We start from the raw sequence: 19,967 nt of genomic DNA, 5'->3' as shown, positions 1-19,967 counted from the left end.
TAAGAATCAGCTTGGCAAGAAGTAGTGGAGCATATGAGAGACCTCAGTTAGACAGCAGGTTGTAATAGGACTCCAGGCACAATGACTCAGGGAACTGGAGCCCAGTCCTTCTTCAAAGTTTGAGGAGATTTAGCGTGGTAGTGTTGGGTTCTTCCTCAGCTCTTCCACTGTGATCCTCTCTAACAAGTATTACAGATAATCTAGAGAATCTCCAAAATTGAGACAATTTTCCTCCAACAATGGGTATTCCCTCAGTCAGTCTCTAACACTGGCCTCTTGATAATGACAGGCTTCATTTAGTTCCGTGGGCTTTGCCACTGAGGTATTATTCCAACAAGGCTCAGACATATATTCTCTTCTATCTGAGAAAAGAGTTCCTTGCCTTCTGGTATTACTATCATCATCATCATCATCATCATAATATACAAACATATTAATATGTATATTTCAATGGCTTTTGGCAACAAGTTTATGTCATCATCATAAAATCGTATGTGAATAGACTTTATCTTCTAGTTATATCATCTGGCATTGGTGGTCACCATGGAAAACTGACAAAGGTATGGAAGAAGCACACCTACTGAGAACAGCTGCAGCCTGTAAGTCCTAATTGCAAAGGAAGCTGAGAATTACAGTGCCACATACGGGTATTTGGTGAACCATGTCTGCCTACCACATGCAGCTTACTTTTCAGGAGTTACAGACATTCCTGTTACCTTTCCTTACTCTAGAGTATTGATGTTGGCATTCTGGGTGAGTCTCAAATTTCATCGGCCATTTCTCCTGGAGAGCCTCCAAGCCCTTTTACAAATTGTATTTCTGGTGGGGAATGCTGTCATATCCCAATGTGGACATAACCCTCTTTTCTAAACAAATAAACAAACAAACAAAAAACACCAAAAAAATGCAAAAAAACCCAACACACACATTCTAATTTATTTTAAAAATATTCTAAAAAGTTTTAACATATTTTAATTTGAATTAATTTAATTTTGTAATGCAAGAAAAAAAATTTCTTATGATTTTCTCCTAGTGGTAGTGATAGAACTTTAAGCATGTTGGAGATAGAACAGCCTAGAAAATATACTGATTGAGCTCTTCTAACTAACAGCTTTGATTCTAAATTTCCATGTTTTTACTGATTAACATTCTGTAATTTCTGACCATTTTATTCCACTTATGTGGTTACATACCTTCAAGACATTGGCGCTTTTTACTTTTTAATATCTTTTCTATTTAATTCCTCTTCAAATGAAATATTGCAAGTTTCATATCATTAATATAGAATTTAATGGCAGGGAGTCCCCTCACGTCCTTGTATTATGGTGTTTTCAGAAGCTTTATCTTACTTGGTTGCATTCAAAACTAATTATTTGACTCCACTTCCAAAGCTGAATAGTATTAAAAATATCTCTTTGTTAATTACTTAAATGGAGTTTAATAATAATTTCCCCAGATGAAAACACTACTCTGACCTCCCTGTACAGAGAGTAATTTAATTGAGACTTCAAGAGATGTTTGAGGGTATATACATGTAGACTAAAATTGTAAGTTTTTCAGATGTTAGGCTTCTTCAGGATTTTTCTTTCTCGGATAGTCCACAGGGTACTTTTATCATGTTCTGTTTTAGCCTTGATCCAGAAGATTCCTGACAAACAGGTGTTTGATAATAGTAAGGGCTCCAAGATTCCAGAACCAAACAAATATTTTAGGAAGAAACCCAAACTAGATGGCAAACTCAAGAATTAACTTGGCCTCTGAATCATAGATGACTTGGGGCCAAACTGAATATCCTAATATTACACTAAAAAGAACATATTAACTTGGATTCCTTCAGGTGTAAATAAAATATACATACATTTATACATTATATACACACACACACACACATATTTATCAACTCATACTAGCCTAAGGCAAAAGAGACTACAGTAGCCTAACATAACTGGCAGGTCAAGGAATTGAACTAAATCAGAGCATAGTTAGATGAAGGGATTCAAAAGGTATCAAGACCGTGTCACTCTATATACCTCTCTGCTCAGCCTCATTCTTAGACATTTCTCTCAACATGCAAGAAATGCTTCCAGTCCAGATTATTTCTGCAACCCACCTGGTGAAGGTCAATTGCCCCATCTCCTAAGGTGGTGATTGGTGAACAGAAATGTTAGCCCTATCCAAACTGAGCAAGGTTGTTATGGAATGACAGAACACAGCACCTTCTTTGCCAAAATTATGCTTTATTTTTCTTAGGCTTATTGTGGTTGCTTTATCGTGATTATCCTTGCTTATATTTTCTTGTTTAATATAATTTTAACTTACCACCTTTATCCTTTTGGAATCTACTTTGTACCTTTTATAATACATAGGTTGCTAATTTTTGCTGTTTCCGTACTATTTTTTTTAAAAGCATCTGTCAAATAAAACAGTTATAGCAGGGGCAGATGTGAAGTTGGTCTACACTGTAATTCAGAAATATGATGTAGCAGTCCCAGGCACAGAGTTCAAATGCTGTCTGCACCAAGCTGGCCCTGCAGAAAGTCCTCTAGTAATGAATGATACCAAGAAGAGTCATGACAAACTTCAATGTTCAATAAATGTGTGTTGAGTCAAAAACAGTCTTTCTTGTTTCTTACAGGAATTCCTTAAATATAAAATTAATCTACAAATTCAGTGAGAGTGAATTGTCCCCCCAATTTACAAATGAAAGAACGGGAGCAAGACAGGCTAAGTAACCTATCGGAGACCAATAGGTGATTCATTAAGCCAGGTTTAGAATTTGTGTGAATATCATGTAACTTGATTGAATAGACATTTATAGATCCTTACTGTATGCAAACCACTTTGCTAGGATCTAGGGAGATAGAAAATACACTATTTCTATTCTATTCATTCTAAGCATACAATCTAATCGGGAAATGTAGAAACAAATTGAACCAGAGCACGAAGTACTACTTAGAGGTAAAGTAACAGGAAGTTCAGAGGAAGGTGTGATTCATTATGATGAACAAACCTCATAAAGACCTTTCAAAGTGAGATGATTTTTAATATTCCCTTAATGGATAAATATGACTTTCAGAGACAAAGAAGGGAGAATGCTGGGCTAATGTAATAACCCAAGACATAATTCAAGGCAGTGAAAGTTTAAGGAAATTGGATATGGGGAGAAAATAAGTGATGAAAATTTGGGGTCACAAATTTATTAGAATCCATAGATAGAAAAAAATTCAGTAATGGTAGATTCTTTGACATTTTTGAGAAGATACTTTCCCTAGCCCCCACACATTTGAGAATTTCTAAGTTGAACCTTTCCCAGTGGAGAAGGAGTAACTAGCCGATTCACTTACACTGGGTCTCTCTATCTGCCAACTTTCTCAGTCCAGTTCACTGCAGAGATGAGAATACTGTTCCACCTAAACCCTGATAAGATGAATACATTCATTTTGACCTGACCCATTTCCCACTGACTGGGCTCAGCTCTTGTTCCAGTGCCTTGATTTTATAAAGATCCCAGATGAAATCTCCATGACCTATGCCAGATGGCTTTTAAGATGGACATTCATATTAGATCAGATGCCCCAAGGTTCTTAGCATCTGATCTTGCTTATCCCAACAGTGTTCAAATTTATACCTAATCTCCGCTGGGCTCCCTTCACACCAACACCTACCCCAACATTTTCATTTCCTTTATCTTCTTACTAATTTCCTCTACCTCTAGGTTTAGCCCACCAAATGACTGGTACCATGCTAAGATATCCAAACCCTGTTGGTTGTAATAGCAAAGAAGTGTTCTTTGTGTCCCAACATAGACAAAAAGGAGAAGTGGACAATAATAGCATTCTGTTGTTTTGTTGGTATATACTAAATAAAACAAAATGATCCAACCCTTTAGGACATTTTGTTCGGATATTAGATCAGAAAAGATTGCTTTCTGCCTCCTTTCATATTATAGGCATTTTGATCATGTTAATAACCATTTAGTAAACACTCTAAGTAGTCTGTACTGGTACAAGCCCCACAGATATTAAAGGCAGAAAAAGTCCAAAGAGCAATCTAAAGCAGAGAGGCTGGCTAAATTATAAGAGTGTCTCAAAAGATGTACCTTCAATCAAGACGTTACTCACAATTCCAGTAACGCATGCCAAAAGAAGAATTTTTCATGTTAGAGATTGGGTCCAAATAATTTGTTTGACATCACCTAACAACTTAGAAAACAAACAAACCATTGCATCCCTGCTAGTGTTTCCTGGATGCTGAATGCAATCAGTGTAAGTGATTGCTCTTTAAATGATAATGCCAGCACTTCCTCCAAATAACATGATGGTTTTCGGCTATCCGCTTCCATCTTGGTTTGGATGTCTTGCTAAAATAGACACAGTGTTTACACATTTTCACTGCAGGATCATTAGCAACTTACCTTTGGAGACAAATATTTTTAAATGTGATTTCATCATAGGAGAATCTTCAATATAAAGTTTATGCACAAAGAATAAAAGGACTAAATATATTTATTCTCATTGCAAAAGAATAAAGAAAGCTTTCTATAAATTGGTTTCATGATCAAATTTCTTATTGAAGTTCAAAATATCTGTCTTAATACATTTTGATAACTTACTATTTTAACTATAATTTATATGTTTTAAATTTATTTAGATAAATTGCTTAGCTGTACTAAGTATTAATACACTTATATTTCCAGTGAAAACATTCAAAAGCTTATTAAGTTTAAATAGTATATAACAACAGTGTAAATGGATGTTTGTCCTGTTATAAATCTGAATTTACAGACTTTAAAAATAAGAATTATTTTGTTCTATTTAGTTTTGAAACTAATTTTAAATTTGTCTGGGCTGTCATGATCAAAAGTAACCTTTTCAAAATATGATGTATGGTTCAATACCTGTATCTAAAACCAAAAAGAGTCTCTATTGATCTATTGATTTCTGAGGGCAATTATGGTGGTTTCAGACGTTAAAATTGCTATTAACTACGATATTGTTTGGGCAGTGGCAAAGCCATGCTATTAGTTAATGTTCAGACCATTATTGATCGGCTTTTTCAACAATAAATATAAACTTACTAGACTCCAGTGTTCAAGTATTTCTTTTCTATTATAGCACTAGCAAAAAGAGACACTCAAACCATGTGTTTTACAACCAACGCCATATCTGAAGCAAAATTAATTACTGCTTTTTTTATGTCCAAAGAGCACTCTATATGTGCCTCTAATGTAACACTTATTGCATAATATTATGATTTGTTTTTGTACATGAATTTTAAGTTCTTTAAATTTCAGTAGCACACTTAACATAGAAGCTCTCAAATATTTGTCATGGAATAAATAATTTCAAACAAATAAATTTACAATGAAAAAATTTCAACCAGCAAAAACAAGTCTACAGAGGCATGTTCAATAAAACTTCGTGGATGACTGAAATGTTCTAGAATAGTGCTGTCTAATATAGGGGCACCTGGGTGACTCAGTTGGTTGGGCATCCAACTTCATGATCTCACAGCTCATAAGTTCAAGCCCCACAGGGCTCTCACTCTTACAGCAGAGCCTGCTTTGCATCCTTTGTCTCCCTCTTTATCTACCCCTCCTTGCTCATTCTTTCTCTCTTTTTCTCAAAAGTAAATTAAAATGAAAAAAAATATTTTTTTAATATAGGAACCACTAACCTTATGTGATTATTACACACTTGATATGTAGTTACTGCCGTGGAATTTTAAATTTTATTCAGTTTTAAAGAAGTAAACTGAAATATAAAGATACATCTAGTTAGTGGCTACTGTATTGGACAGTACATTTCTAGAGGTTCTTTAAGGAATAAACTTTGGCAATCTTTCAAAAGTGTAGATAATTTTCCTTCCAAATGTTATAAGTCAGAAGTACAAAGTGGGAATTCAACCAAAGGTCACTCTACAGCTATGAGACATGTGTCACAGTCAATTTTTTATCGATAAAGACCAAAAAATACCAAATTGCTAAATAAAGAGAAGATATTCAATAACCACATCTAAAGGCCCTGCAGTGGATGTCATTCACTCTCACAATTAATTCCTGAGCTAGGCAGAAAAAATCACTTGAAGTAGAAGCAAAAATTAATTACTGAACTCCAGAGCAAAAGTCAACTTAAGTAGACAGATGGAATACCCCCTCAAAAAAAGAAAATTAAATGCAAAGAGAGTGATGGCCAAAAGAACTGGCTACTAGAAAGCAGTTACTATTATCAGCACTTATTCATCTTGAAACCTTCAGGTTTCAAGCATGAATTTCCAGAATGTAAGTCACAATGCCCATCTGCCATACCACCAAATCTCCCTCTGATCTACTTAAACTCTAATGCTAATTTTATCCCCTTAGGACTCACTGTTTGGCCATTGATTGCTTCTATTTTATTTTTTTTTAATTTTTTTAACGTTTATTCATTTTTGAGACAGAGCATGAATGGGGGAAGGTCAGAGAGAGAGGGAGACACAGAATCTGAAACAGGCTCCAGGCTCTGAGCTGTCAGCACAGAGCCCGACACGGGGCTCGAACTCACGGACCGTGAGATCATGACCTGAGCCGGTCAGATGCCCAACCGACTGAGCCACCCAGGTGCCCCCATTGATTGCTTTTAATCCGACTTACTTTCCTCTAGTTTAAGTAATCTATTCATTCAATAGTTATTGAATATCACCCACATCCTGTTTAGTGTTCTAGGTACTGAGATCTAGGTCTGAACAAAAGCAGACCAAAATATCTACCTCCCAAAGCTTAAAGTAGGGAGGGGGATGCAGAAAATGAACATATGCTTGTGAATGTCAAGTGCTATGGAACAAAATAAAGCAAGAATAGAACTAAGTGTGTGTGTGTGTGTGTGTGTGTGTGTGTGTGTGTGTAGGATCGAAAGGAGCAATCCATGTGAATATGTGGAGGAAGAACATGTCATGTAGAAGTAAGTAAAAGGGTGAGATATGCAAGTCTCTGAGAAGGAAGCATGCCTAGTTTTGAGGCAAAGCAAGGAAACTGTAGGTGCAACAGAATGCAGTAGGAAAACAGTAGGAAGCAGATCAGAGACATAATAGGGGCCAGATAGTGTGGACTTTGAAGGCTACATCACAGACTAGCCTTTGCTCTGCCTAATATGGGAAAACCTGAAGTAACTTGACTTCTGATAGTTGGGTCAAGAGCAAAAACAAAGAGATCCAGTTTGGGAGACTTTACAGTAGCCCAGGTAAGACATGATGGTAGCTTGAACCAAGGTGGTACCTACAGAGGTTGTGACAAATGATCAATTTCTAGATATGGTTTTTAACAGAACTAAGGCACAAGACGTACTGGGTGGATCTACTATAGATTCAAGGAATAGAAGTCAAGATTTTTAACCTGAACAACTGAATGGAAGGAGTGTATTTACTGAGATGGAGGCAACTGGAAAGTGGTGCTCTGGGAAGGGAATATTAGGAACCAAATTTCGAATTTGTTTGATTTGAGAGATTTCTTAGATAACTGTGTGTAGTCATTGATTCTACAAATTCTAGAGTTCAGGGGCAGCTGGTGACTCAGTCAGTTCAGCATCCAACTCTTGATTTTGGCTCAGGTCATGGTCTCACAGTTTATGAGATCAAGCCCCAAATGGGGTTCTGCACTGACAGCATGGAGCCTGCTTGAGATTCTCTCTCTTTCCCTCTCTCTCTCTGCCCCTCCCTGACTTGTGCTGGCTCTCTCTCTCTCTCTCTCTCTCTCAAAAATAAATAAACTTAAAAAAAATTCTAGAGTTCAAAAAAGAGGTTGGAACTACAAACATAAATTTCAGAGCCATCAACATCTAAACCCTACATGGAACCCAGATATTAGGGGGGACCACTAGAAACAGAGGGATACAAATGGGCTTAAAGGTGTAGATTTGCCCATGATTAAAGTGAGGTGAAAGATATTTTCTGGAAAAGCCTACTTCTCAGGGAAGAGAAAAGGGAAACTAATGTTGTTTAATGGCACCTGGGAATATCACAGTACAACAGGTAAGGACCACAGGATGACCATTAATTCCTTGAAGAAGAAAGACATTGTGTAATGTTCAAAATACAGGTTCATCACAGAAAATGTGAAATACATTTTAGAAAGTGTTCCACTGTAAAGGTGTGCATATAAACATTTTATTAATGAAAACTGTAATTTTCAGTAACTTTAAAGATCTATTCTGGGATGTCCACCTTTGCCATTCCAAAAACTGAGATGTTACCACTATATCCACCTGAAATACATGGGTAGGACAGTTAAACTATAATGTTGTATCATAGATTTGCAAGTTGCTAAAAGACAGATTTTAATAAAAGTTCTCATTCCAAGAAAAAATTTGTAACTGTGAGGTGATGAATGTTAAAAAAATTATTTTGGCAATCATGTTGCTATATGCATATATTAAATCATGTGTGTACACCTCAAATTAACACATGTTATATCTCAGTAAAACTGGGTAAGGGGTAACTATTAGGACAGCAAACTTGTTCCTTGTCCTTTATTCTATTCCATTGTCCATATGCTTATTGAGCCTCTGGAATTACACAGTACTAATAGACTCTGCATCTACTATTTCATCCTATCATCTGTAGCCTGAAAAATTTATTCTTTTTGAAGTTAATTTAAAAAAGAAAAGTCCATGGGATGCCTGGGTGGCACAGTCAGTTAAGTATCTGCCTCTTGGTTTTGGCTCAGGTCATGATCTCAAGGTCATGGGATTGAGCCCCACAATGGGCTCTGCGCTGACAGCTGCAGAGCCTGCTTGGAATTCTCTCTCTCCTTCTCCCTCTGCCCCTCCCCTGTTCACTCTCTCTCTCTCTCTCCAAAAATAAGTAAAAAACTTAAAGAAAAAGAAAGAAGAAAAAGTCCAAATGATACCTATTAAGTAAACTAAACCCTTTCTAGAAAATTTAAGTCTCACTTAAACAAAGCAATCTGATTTTCTCAATGGAAACCTTAGTCAGTGATCTTCTGTGAAAACATAAACAGGGGGTGACCAGGTTGTTTTCTTTATAGAAGTGAGTCTCATTATGACCACAGAAAAATAGTTTCCAAGAATTGCTTTGTTTTCACCCACAAGTGAAGGAAGGTAAGGAAAATAATAGTTCTATATATTTTATTAAAAGGAAATGCCATCTGTGTTATTATATAAAGCAGTCCAAATTCCAGTGTTTTGTGCTTTGAAATTCACTCAGGGATGCTGAGTATGTTTCCAGGTACAGTGTCTCAGGTGGAAATAAGAAACTATAGTGGGAAAAATGGCCTGTTTTATCTTAAAAATAAACTAAATGTCATAATGGCATATCTGACATTTAATGTAGTTGCAATATGTTTGTGAAAGTATGAGTATTATTACCATCATATATTTTCCTATTCTCTGGATAACTGTAGTACTCATTTTAAAACAATCTTATAGGACCATGGTATGATTTCAAGTCAAGCATCCATAGTGATATCTTAACAGTTTTTGGTAAGATGACAGATTTTATGAATCTCTTTTCCATTTCAATAGTTATATTTTTTAAGTACACAGAATCTTAAATGGTAAACTACAGAGATGCCTTGAGATTTTTATTCTAAAGTTTTAAAAATTAATTTCTTAAAAAACATAAAATAGAAGCAGAGTTTCATTTTTTCAGCAAGATGATAGATTTCTAAAAAATTTTTTTCCGTCACTGACTTCTCCCTGATCTATCACTTTTAAGAATATTAAAAACATGTAATAGTAGACTTTAATTTGTTCCTTTTAGTTGCAATATGCTTGTTGAGTCCATTTCTCAAATACCATAGCAGGTTTGGGGTAAAAATTGGACGTTAAACAACATCATGATATGTTATTTTGATATGCAAATAGAATCTAAGATTTGTATCAGTTGTCTTCAAGATGGTATCATTCCATGAGAGACTCTATGAAGAATGGAGCGCACAATTAATATTTCATAAGTATCAATCACAGTCATACCTTTGCTTAACTTTGCTATGGATCAAGCTATCCACATTGTCTTAGGTACTAGGTGGTCTTCCTTGTAACTAAAATTATATCAACTTAGTGACTGAGATTCTTAGTGGCTGAGCAAAGCAGAGTAATACATGCTTTTTTTTTCTTCCAACTTTTTATGAAAATTGAAGTTAGTTAACACATAGTGTAGTATTGGTTTCAGGATTAGGATTAAGTAGTTCATCACTCACATATAACACCCAGTGCTCATCACAAGTGCCCTCCTTAATTCCCATCACCCATTTAGCCCATTACCCCACCCAACAACCCTCCAGCTACCCTCAGTTTGTTCTCTATAATTAATAGTTCTTAAGGTTTGTATCCCTCTGTTTTTGTCATATTTTAGTTTTCCTTCTCTTCCCCTGTGTTCATATTGTTTCTTAAATTACTCATATGAGTGAAATCATACATTATTGGTCTTTCTTTTTCTGACTTATTTCACTAAGCATAATACACTCATGATACACTTGCAAATGGCAAGATTTCATTTTTTTGATGGCTGAGTAATAGTCCATTATGTGGGGTGTGTGTGTGTGTGTGTGTGTGTGTGTGTGTGTGTATCTTCTTTATCCATTCATCGGTCAGTGGACATTTGGGCTCTTCCCATAATTTGGCTATTGTTGATAATGCTGCTATAAACATTGGGGTGCATGTGCCCCTTTGAATCAGTATTTTTGTATCCTTTAGATAAATACCTAGTAATGCAATTGCTGGGTCATAGGGTAGTTCTATTTTTAACTTTTTGAGGAACCTCCATCTGTGTTCTGGAGTGGCTGCACCAGTTTGAATTCCCAGAGTATAAGAGGGTTCTCCTTTCTCCACATCCTCACCAACATCTGTTGTTTCCTGGGTTGCTAATTTTAGCCATTTTGACAAGTGTGAGTTGGTATCTCGTGGTTTTTATTTGTATCTGTCTGATGATGAGTAATGTTGAGCATTTTTTTCATGTGTTTGTTAGCCAGTTGTATGTCTTCTTTGGAGAAATGTCTTTTCATGTCTTCTGCCCATTTCTTAATTGCATTATTTATTTTGGGGTGTTGAGTTTGATAAGTTCTCTATAGATTTTGGGTACTGGCCTTTTATCGATACGTCATTTGCAAATATCTTCTCTCATGCTGTCAGTTGCCTTTAGTTTTGTTGTTTCCTTTGCTGTGAAGAAGCTTTTTATCTTGATGAATTTCCAATAGTTCATTTTTGCTTTTGTTTCCCTTGCTTCCGGAGATGTTTCTAGTAAGAAGTTGATCCAACCGAAGTCAAAAAGGTTGCTCTCTGTGTTCTCCTACAGGATTCTGATGGTTTCCTTCCTAACATTTATGTCTTTCATCCATTTTGAATTTATTTTTTGTATGGTATAAGAAAGTAGTCCAGCCCCATTCTTCTGCACGTTGATGTCCAGTTTTCCCAACACTATTTATTGAAGAGACCATCTTCTTGTTTTCCATTGGATATTCTTTCCTGCTTTGTTGAAGATTAGTTGACCATATAGTTGTGGTTCCATGTCTGGGTTCTCTATTCTATTCCATTTATCTATGGAACTATGTGTTAGTATCATACTGTCTTGATGATTAAAGCTTTGTAATACAACTTGACGGAGTTTATCAATTTTGTTAGTTCTTTTTAAAGAAGCAGCTCCCAGTTTCATTGATCTGTTCTGGGTTTTTGTTTGTTTGTTTGGTGTCTATATCATTTATTTCTGCTCTAATCTTCATTATTTCCCTTCTTCTGCTGTTTTTAGGCTTTATTTGCTGTTCTTTTTCCAGCTCCTTTAGCCATAAGGTTAGGTTGTGTATTTGAGATTTTCTTGCTTCTTGAGGAAGCCCTGTGTTGCTATGTACTTCCCTATTAATAATAGCCTTTGATGCATATCAAAGGTTTTGGATTGTCATATTTTCATTTTCATTTACTTCCATGTATTACTTCCATGTATTTTTTTATTTCTTCAATTTCCTGGTTAACCCATTCATTCTTTAGTAGGATGCTCTTTAACTTTACATATGTGTGGTCTTTCCAAATTTTTTCCTGTGGTTGACTTCAAGTTTCATAGCATTGTATACATGATATGATCTCAATGTTTTTGTCCTCATTGAGGCCTGATTTGTGACTCAGTATGTGATCTATTCTGGAGACTGTTCCATGTGCACTTGAAAAGAAGTGTATTCTGCTGATTTAGAATGAAATGCCTTGAATACATTTGTTAAGCCCATCTGGTCCAGTGTGTCATTCAAAGCCATTGTTACCTTATCGATCTACTTAGATATTTTGCCATTGCTCTAAGTGAGGTGCTAAAGTCCCCTACTATTATTGTATTAGTGTCAATGAGTTCCCTTTTTTAAACTTTTTTTTAACATTTATTTTGAGAGACAGAGACAGAGACAGAGTGTGAGCAGGGGAGGGGCAGAGAGAGAGGGAGACACAAAATCTAAAGCAGGCTCCAGGCTCTGAGCTGTCAGCACAGAGCCCCATGCGGGGCTCAAACCCATGAACCACAAGATCATGACCCAGGCCAAAGTCAGACGCTTTACCAACTGAGCCACCCAGGAGCCCCAATCAATGAGTTTCTTTAAGCATGTTATTAATTAACTTATATCTTTGGCTGCTCCAAATTTGGAGGCATAAATATTTACACCTTCTTCTGGGACAGACCCCTCTATTATGATATAGTGCCCTTCTTCATCTCTTGTTACAGTCTTTCATTTAAAATCTAGTTTGTCTGATATAAGTATGGCTACTCCAGCTTTCGTTTGATGTCCATTAGAATGATAAATAGTTCTGCATCCCCTCATTTCCATTCTGGAGGTGTCTTTGGGCCTAAATGAATCTCTTGTAAGCAGCATATCAATGGATCCTTTTTTATCCATTCTGATGCCCTTTGTCTTTTGATCAGTCCATTTACATTCACAGTAATTATTGATAGATATGAACTTAGTGCCATTGTATTCTCATTTTGGCATGGCTTTTCACTATTATTCTCAAACTAGAATGTATACATTCCCTCCCAGTGTAACCCGGAGATCCCTATACCACGCTATCCACTCCTGGGCCTCCATTCTCTTCCCTAGGAGCACTGCTACGCTTGCCCGGCTCAACTCCAGCAAATGGCTGAGATTTCTAAAACCTCAGAATTTGAGCTCCACTACTTATAAAAACTTGCGATAGTTAGTTCCTCTTGATTCCCCAGTCAATGGTTTTGGGGAAGTGTTTTTCTTGCACAAACCTGATCCACTGCTGTTTCTCTCCCTCTCTCATTCTCAAAAAGATCTCTCTCCACTCCCCGGCACTGCAGCTTTTCTCTCCCCCAATTCATGTCTCTGCTCCTTGCACTGCCATGTTCTATCCCTCTAATTGTGCAGATTGTTCTCCTAATCCTCAGATTGGTTTCCTAGGTGTTCAAAATGATTTGATGTTCACCTAGCTGTGTTCAAGGGATGAGGCAAGCCCAGGGTCCCCCTACTCCTCTGCCATCTTAACTGCCTTCTACATGATTTTGATTAATATAAAATTTGTTATGCACTATTTTCTACAATACTATTTAGTTGGTGATCAAAAGCTTCCAAAATATGTGGTAGATGAAAGAAAGTAATCTAAAAAGACCATTAAATGAAAAACTTGGGAATGGCAGAATTTTAAGAAGCCAAATTAAAGACTTTTAATTAATACAATTGAAAGTCCTTTATAAATTCACTTACAACAAGGAAATGGAATGTGCAGCTAGAAACAAAACTTGAAATTATAAACCCATAATGATGTTTTCCATGGTAATTTAAATGCAACTTGGAAGAGTGTTTGAAATTTTAAGCAAACAGTATGCCTACTTTTTATGCATGCATACATTTTTACTTGTACATTTTTTGGCAATCACTTTAGAATATTGCAGAACTTCCATCCAAAATTTGATTGAAAAGAAGGATAATTCAGCTCTCTCCTTCATGTGTCAAAAGCCACTAGATATTCAAATGGCTCTTAAAGAATTTGCTTCAATCTCAGCTTTCCCTCATGATCCCAAAAATTACATCTGAGCCAGGATTCTCTCAGATTGAATCAAAAACAAAGTTCTTTGTAACCAAAAGATCACTAAATAATATAAATTAATAATCTTGGTAGTTTTAAAACTAATTTCATTTGCAAGTCTAAAACTCACTGAATTTAAAACTCTGAATTTCATTTAATGACCGGATTAATCTTTACCATTTAAAATATTATTTTTGATTTATATCAGATGCTGTTCTCTAACAATGACTTTTCAAGATGAACTTTCCTTTTAAATTATTCAACTTAATCACTGACATTGAATGATAACCTAGCTTTGGAAGATGTGTAGACATATGCAGAATATTTACCACCTATATTAAATAGTACAGGATGTTATGCTTTTAAGGACTAAGAAGAATGAAGATGAAAATCTGATCTCGCTTTGTTGAAAACCAAATATCTTTTCTATTAGCATCAGTCATTCAGTTAAAAGTGAGATTTATATAAAACTACTATGAAATATAAAGCATTCAATTAAGGACCAATTCCATGTGGTTACATGCTTTCTATTTTTCATTTACATTATCAGTGAATCAACTTAAAATGTATTAAATAAACTATTTCAGAATCTAACTAATTTTCTATTTTCTCAGAAATTGTTAGAATGAAAATATAACTTTCTAACAAAGGAAGTTACCATAGCAGCTGTATGAACTTTAATAAAAATTGTTTACAAAATATAAACTTCATCAAAATGTGCTTCTGCCTTTCTCTGGTATATAAGTGAGGAGTCACAACATATAATTGAAAAAGGAATTAAAAAAACCCACCCCTAAATGAAAAATTGGGGAATGGGCACAATCTTTGAAATTCAAATGATTCTCTGCATTTAAAGGATGGAGCTTTTAGAATACATATGAATTTAGTCGATTTATGTCAGTTGTTCACTGTCAGATTGGAAATGGTTCCTGTCCTCATTTAGTCTGTCAAGGAAAGAAAGTACTTTTCAAGACAAGTATCGGTGAAATGCTTGGTTGTTCATTTCCTTAGTCAAGGAAGTTCGCCAAATCAGTATATCTTCTGGCCTATCAAATTAGCACCAAATTAATAAGCAAATTACCCTTTTGGGAACTAGGTTCAAATGTGATAAGGCTAAATTTGTATTACCTTTTTCAAATCAAAGAGTTTGTACCAGAAGAGTTTATTAAAATAAAAATTTATATGAACATTAAACAGTTTCCTGTTTATTAAATCTAAGTATTGTAATTTTTAAGCAGTAACATACTTACAGTAGTGAAATAAAGAATGATTACAGGGTGCCCGAGTGGCTCAGTTGGTTAAGCATCCAACTTCACCTCAGGTCATGATCTCATGGTTCATGATTTCGAGTCCCACGTCAAACTCTCTATGTGGACAGCTCAGAGGCTGGAGCCCACATCAGATTCTAGGTCTCCCTCTCTCTCTGCCCTCCCCAACTTATGCCCTGTCTCTCTCTTTCTCTCAAAAATAAATAAACATTAATTGTTTTTTTTAAAGGAACGATTACCAATGACAAAGTGATCAGTGACCTTATTTTAAGGTCTAAACAACTTCATTAAACCGATAGCCTGCTTCTTTATATCATTGTGTTACTGGTAATGAAATATTAACCAGATATTTTCCAGATATTAAAAATGCTCTGTATCTGTTTCTAGGGGCTACCATAAGAAATTACTATATACTTAGTAACTTTAGAAATTTATTCTCTTACTGTTCTTGAAACTGTAAGTCCTACAAGTCCGAAATCAAAGTGCTGACAGAGCAATGTTCTCTCTGAAGAGTCTAGAGAATTCTTCCTCGCTTCTTCCTAGCTTCTGGTGGCTCCGAGCTTCATCACTCTAAGCCCTGCCCCTGTCTTCACACAGCCTTCTCCCTTTCTCTGTGTGTGTGTGTCCTCTCCCCTTCTTATAAGAACTAATTAAATCCTTAACTAATTAAATCTACAGAGACACTATTTTCAAATGAGATCACATTCGCAGGTACTGGGAGTTAGGATTTGAACATATGGGTTGGGGAGGGTGGAAACGCAAAATTCAATGGGCTACAGTCTCTAATTAAGTAATTAGAATAAAAAACTGAACTGATTCAATCCCTATTCTAAGAATTGTTAAGATTTTTCTAAATGTATCAAATGTCTAAAATACATGTGAAATGAGATGGATGAGAATATAAAGAGGAAAATTAGTTATCTTTGTTTATAATTACTTTTATGTTCATTTTATTCTCTCTGAAACTATATTTCTAGTAGGATAAAAAGAAGAAAAGTATCTGACTTAGTGCATTCCTTGTGAAAGAAACAAAATGAATGAATGGAAATATTCTGTGCTAAGGTTATTACCTTAGTGTAAACAGCTTACTTGGAAGTTCGATTTGAGAGATTATTGAATTCATTTATATTCTTAATTTTACACATATTTTCAATGTAATTCTTTAGATATAATTGTATCTACCTTTTTTGTTGTTATTTGAGTCAATAGATTTTATTGCCTTAATGGTATTATGACTATATAAATTGAAAAGATTTTTTTTTTAATACCCTGAGAGTCAACATAAAGCCAAAATCTCCAGTGGTTAAAATCCAAAATGCTGGCAAGGATGCAGAGCAAGAGGAACACCCATTCATTGCTTGTGGAAATGCAACATGGCACAGAGGCTTTGCAAGACAGTTGGACAGTTTCTTACAAAAGTAAACGTAGTCGTACCAGAAGATCCAGCAATTCTCCTCCTACATATTTATCTAAAGGAGTTGAAGATTTACATCCGCACAAAAAATCTGCACATGAATGATTCTAGCAGCTTTATTAATAATTGCTTAAAACTGGAAGCAACCAGGATGTCCTTCAAACAGTAAAGTGATAAACTGTGGTGCATCCAGACAACAGAGCATTATTCAACAATAGAAAGAACAGAGGTATATAGTCACAAAAAGGTATGGAGGAAACTTAAAAGGAGATGGCTAAATGAAAGAAGCCAATCTGAAAAGGCTACATACTGTATGATTCCAAACATACTGCATTACAAAGTCAAACTATATTGACAGTAAAAGAAAATTGACAGTAAAAGAAAAAAAAAATACACGATTTCCAGAGGTTCAGGGTAGGAAAAGATGGATGAGTAAGTAAAGGACAGGGGATTTTTAAGGCAATAAAAGTATGCTCTATGATACTGTAATGGTGAATGCATGACATCATACACTCGTCAAAAAACAGAACTGCACGATACAGAGTGAACCCTAACGTAAACAATGGCATTTAGTTAAAAATATATCAATATTGGTTTATCAATTGTAACAAATGTATTACAATAATGAAGACGTGAAAAAAAAAAATTATGGGGCGCCTGGGTGGCGCAGTCGGTTAAGCGTCCGACTTCAGCCAGGTCACGATCTCGCGGTCCGTGAGTTCGAGCCCCGCGTCGGGCTCTGGGCTGATGGCTCAGAGCCTGGAGCCTGTTTCTGATTCTGTGTCTCCCTCTCTCTCTGCCCCTCCCCCGTTCATGCTCTGTCTCTCTCTGTCCCAAAAATAAATGAACGTTGAAAAAAAAAAAAAAAAAAACCAATAATGAAGACGTTAGTAGGGGAGGCTGTGGGGAAAGAGGATATATGGGAGGAAATTCTCTGTAGTCAATTTTCTGCATATCTAAAATTGTTGTAAAAATTAAAATCTATTATTAAAGTTGTGCTTCTTTTTATCCTAAATCAAGTTTGATTGAAACAATGCAGCGCTCGTGAGTCATCTGGGATTACCCTCCTGACCTGATGCCTGATTTATGAGCAATCATTCTATTTTCCTCTTTTCCATATTTTCTGGAGCTCTGCTACAATGATATCTAAAAGCCAGCAAATAAATCAAATCTGTTACTTGAGAATGAAATCTCTGAATATAAACTTATTAAGATTTTAAGTTTTCTATCCTACAGGAAATTACTTAATTTAATTCCTTGGCCTGTGAGATCTCTCTCAATATCTTTAAAATGATATTAGACAGCAGCAGAAATTTTCTTTTTTTTTTAAAAAGTGCCATTCTATTAATTTTATAATATTTTATCTTCAAGAACAATTGTACATGTTAAATGAGAGCATCGATACTCTAACATGTGCTTATTTTTTTATTTCCTCTCTTTTGGTTCCAGAGTTGTCCAATTTCATAGAATGTACTTTTTCCCTTTTGGTGATGTTATTACTGCAATTTTTTTTGGTTGGTGATCTCCATATTTGTGTAGTAATACAGGACATTAATATTGAGAGCACATCTTGGATTCACCCAGAAAAATATTAGTTTCTTTCCTCAAGAATATATTTTTTTATTCTGCCACAATGTTACCACAAACACCACCAAAATTTTTAAAGTGCATTATCATTGAGAAACCCTACTCTTTGGGGGTTTGGAGATTTTGTTTTATATGAAAATACATTTTGCTAAACAATGTCAAATCATATGGACTAAATTTATTATGGTTTCAGGTGAAGTTATATTATTTATTTTAAATAACTAAATGCTGTTTTTTAAACATCTTATAGCAATAGAAGTTTATAAATTATGTTAGGATTTGAGATGTAAAGCAAGAAATAGTACAGATAGTTGATTAAATAGCCTATTTTAACCTTGTTGATCTTCTATGACATGAAGCATATCTTACTGACTTCCCATTACTGTAAGATTAATAGAATGTAAAGTCTCTACAAACTATTATATCTACCTAGGGAATAGTGGAGTTCTTTGTATAATGTACTGCATAGCATCTAACTGAAAAACCTAATTAAGTAGAACTGAGGATGCTAAAGGAACCTACGTGCTTTCAATTGTCTGTTATTTGCTGACCAGTAGATAACTTTCAGCTTGCTATTTTCAAATAAATAATAAAGTCCACTAATAACAATGGCTTTTCATTAACTAAGTGCCCTGTGATCATCAACTCAACTGTAGGTCTCTCCTTAATGGTGACCCAAAGTGCTTAGGTAAGTTTAAACTACCATGAAATATTTATTTGGTTGCATTTGCAAATATACTCATGTGAATACTTGTGAGACAAAGCTTCCCTTTCAGCTCTTACATTTGTTTTTTTCCCCTCCTGTTTGAAGGCCCTTCACTGAGGGACCCAGTTACTCCCTTATGTTGTCTTGAACTATCCATCTTCAAGATTAAGAATGAACTTTAGGGGAGCTGAATTTGGATTCCTTTTGCTCGTCCATAGGTTCAAAGATCTCTCCATCACATGGTCTCACTTTGTCTCTAATACAGTTTCAGTATACATGAGAAAGTAAACTTCCCAAGGACGTGTCTTTGCTAGCCTTAAGTGACTCCTTGGGAACAGATAGTAGAAATAGCCAGTGTGTCATGGAACTAAAAATGTCTGCTCATGAGAGATGACCAAAGTTTCATTAATTAGATACAAACTACACTCAGTTCAGTATCAGAAACAAGAGTTTAAACAAAAATTAAGTTAAAAGCCTTTTAAAAATATGCATAATGGAAAACAAAGAAACCACAAATAAGACCTCTGATAGGGGGTTTCCAACACTGCACATTTTAAACTTTGCAATAAGACAACATTGTTTCCAAATGTTCTTCCGGGAGAGGGGATGAGAGAGGGGATAGTATGCACAGGCAGGATACATGGAACCCTATGTATCCAGCTATGGTAGAGCCATAGTGCTCTAACCGACCTCTCACAGAAGAGTTCCAGTTTATTTTTAAACTGTGGATTATGGAAAATTGACGGCAATTTGCATCCTGGCAAAAAAATAACACTAAGAAGTTATCCTCAAATACCATTGAGTACCTATTATGAGCCTTGGCAAAAGATACTGTGGTCGGAAGACATAAATTGGCCTGAACATAACTGCTCAGGAAGATGGTAATTTGTATAGTTACCAAAGGGGAGATTGGTAGGGGGATGAGTTAAATAAACGATGGGGATTAAGAGGGCACAGGCTATGATGAACACTGGGTGTTGCAT

This window comes from Lynx canadensis, chromosome C2, assembly GCF_007474595.2.
Source record: "Lynx canadensis isolate LIC74 chromosome C2, mLynCan4.pri.v2, whole genome shotgun sequence".
Taxonomy (NCBI): domain Eukaryota; kingdom Metazoa; phylum Chordata; class Mammalia; order Carnivora; family Felidae; genus Lynx; species Lynx canadensis.
The sequence above is the reverse complement of the archived record's forward strand: the minus strand, read 5'-3'. Positions refer to the sequence as shown.